This window comes from Malaclemys terrapin, chromosome 15 (genome assembly GCF_027887155.1).
Source record: "Malaclemys terrapin pileata isolate rMalTer1 chromosome 15, rMalTer1.hap1, whole genome shotgun sequence".
Lineage (NCBI taxonomy): Eukaryota > Metazoa > Chordata > Testudines > Emydidae > Malaclemys > Malaclemys terrapin.
In genome coordinates this window covers 14,735,490-14,737,989 of record NC_071519.1, presented here as the reverse complement: position 1 = coordinate 14,737,989, position 2,500 = coordinate 14,735,490, and the positions used below count along the sequence as shown (strand labels likewise).

Below are 2,500 nucleotides of genomic sequence, written 5' to 3'. Positions count from 1 at the left end.
CAGCCTCCGGAAGGTGCGCGTCCTCGGAGGCGATGCAGGCGCCGCAAAGGGGCAGCCTCCGAGGCAGGGAGCGGAGCACCGAGGCTGGGGAGAGGGGAGCAGGAGCCGGGGGCTGGGGGGGGTGGGGTGGGGGGGGGGCGTTCAGGACAAGCGGTCAAGCCCCGGGGAGCAGCTGTCAAATGTTCCAAGTCCCCACTCGGCCACCAGGTCCACCCCAGTCTAGCAATGGGGTTGACCTGGCTGATGGCCGGTTAGTGTCAAGGTAAACTCACCGTCGTCCACAGGAGGGCAGCTCTCAGGCCGTCCGGCTGCGGCTGACTCTGGGGCGGTGCCCGGTCCCGGCAGCGAGGGGCGGGGGGGGGGCGCGGAGCGACACGGAGCTAACCGGCCCCCGGGGCCGGGGGCGCCTCCCGCGACTTTGGGGGCCGCGGGTCGTCAGTGGCGTGCAGGCCGGGCCTCTCCCGGGGGATTCGGGGGGGGGGGGGGGGGCGGTCCTGCGGGCCGGGCGCAGGGGGCTCGAGCGAGCCCGGGCCGGTCCGCCCCGGGGCCGGGGTCTCCGCCTGCGGCTCGGGGGGGCGCGGGTCGTCGGGGGAGGAAGCCCGGGGGAGCTGCACGCCGGCCTGCCAGGCCAGGCCAGGCCTGGCCTGGGTGGCCGCGGGGGGATTCGGGGCGGTCCCGCGAGCCGGCGGCCGGGCGCAGGGGGTCCGAGCGCGTCCGAGCGAGTCCGTCCCGGCCCCGGGGTCTCCCCCTGCGGCTCTGGGGGGCCGTGGGTCCCCGCTGGCGGAAGCCGCTGGGCGCTGGACACCCGCCGTCCGTCCCGCCTGGCCAGGCCTGGCCTGGGTGGCCGCGGGGCGGGGGATTCGGGGCGGTCCCGCGAGCCGGCGGCCGGGCGCAGGGGGTCCGAGCGCGTCCGAGCGAGTCCGTCCCGGCCCCGGGGTGTCCCCCTGCGGCTCTGGGGGCCGTGGGTCCCCGCTGGAGGAAGCCGCTGGGCGCTGGACACCCGCCGTCCGTCCCGCCTGGCCAGGCCTGGCCTGGGTGGCCGCGGGGGGATTCGGGGCGGTCCCGCGAGCCGGCGCCCGGGCGCAGGGGGTCCGAGCGAGTCCGTCCCGGGCCCGGGGCCTCCCCCTGCGGCTTTGGGGGCCGTGGGTCCCCGCTGGCGGAAGCCGCTGGGCGCTGGACACCCGCCGTCCGTCCCGCCTGGCCAGGCCTGGCCTGGGTGGCCGCGGGGCGGGGGGATTCGGGGCGGTCCTGCGGGCCGGCGGCCGGGAGGGTCCGGGCCAGTCCGCCCCATGCCCGGGGTCTCCCCCAGCGGCTTCGGTGGGTCCTCCGCGGAGGAAGCCGGGTGGGGAGCCGGACCCCAGGCGCCCAGACCCGTGACCTGCGGCCGCGACCTCCGACTCGGCAGGAGCGACGAGGGGCTTTCCGGCCCGTCCCCCCCCTCTCCTTCCTCCCCAGAAAAGGAGAGAGAGCTGGCTCGGACCGGGAAAAGCTGCCTACGGCACCTGGGATTCCCAGGCGGTCACCCATCCAAGTACTAGCCAGGCCCGGGACGGTTTACCTTCCGAGATCGGACGGGATCGGGGGCGTTCGGTCCGGTATGGCCGTAGGCACCCGGCCCCCGCGCCTCCTCGCCCGCTTTCCCCTGCCGACGCCCGGGCCTGCCGCACGGTGAGCCCCGGTCGGACTGCCCCCCTGCGGCAGGGCCCCCGTCTCTCGCGGGCCCGGTCCTTTTTTCCTTCTCGAGCTCCGGGGCCCGGGCTGGCCGCCAGAGCCCCTCCGCCCGCCCGCCCTCCCCGGCGTCGGGGAAAATATTGTCCCGGACATCCAGTGCGCCCTGATCCTGTCAGCCGGGGGGGGGGGTGGGTGGGTGGAGGGGGGGCAGTCCCTCGCTGCGGCCGGGGAGGGTGAGCCCAGGGCGGCTTGCCTGCCGTCCGAGTCCCCTCTCGGCCACCAGGTCAACCCCGAGCCGAAAGGGCTGAAAAATTTTCAGAGTCCCCTCCCGGGCACCAGGTCAACCCGTGGAATCGAACGGGTTCGCCTGCTGGCCGGTTCGCTTCCCGGCCACCAGGTCAACCCGTAGGTTTGAACGGGCACGCCCGGTGGCCGCTTTCCCGTCCGGTCACCAGGTCAACCCGGATCTCCCTCCTTCCCTGGGCGCCCCCTCCTCGGAGGCGTCAGGTTCCATTTTCTTTTTCCCCCCAGACTTCCAGGGGCCCGATCCAGTCGGCCGGGAGGCAGTCCCTCGCTGCGGCCGGGGTGGGTGAGGCCAGGGCGGCTTGCCTGCCGTCCGAGTCCCCTCTCGGCCACCAGGTCAACCCCGAGCCGAAAGGGCTGAACATTTTTCAGAGTCCCCTCCCGGGCACCAGGTCAACCCGTGGAATCGAACGGGTTCACCTGCTGGCCGGTTCGCTTCCCGGCCACCAGGTCAACCCGTAGGTTGCCGACGGGGCTAGCCAGTGGCCGGTTTGCTTTCCGGCCGCCAGGTCAACCCCTAGGTTTG

At 75.0% G+C, this 2,500-nt stretch overlaps 1 non-coding gene across 1 annotated transcript; it reads right to left on the bottom strand.

The window, feature by feature from the left end:
• Positions 1-1,490: 1,490 nt before the first annotated feature.
• Positions 1,491-1,609, bottom strand: LOC128823780 (5S ribosomal RNA). The gene has a single exon (XR_008442016.1). It is a non-coding gene; the product is annotated as a 5S ribosomal RNA (ribosomal RNA).
• Positions 1,610-2,500: the final 891 nt, after the last annotated feature.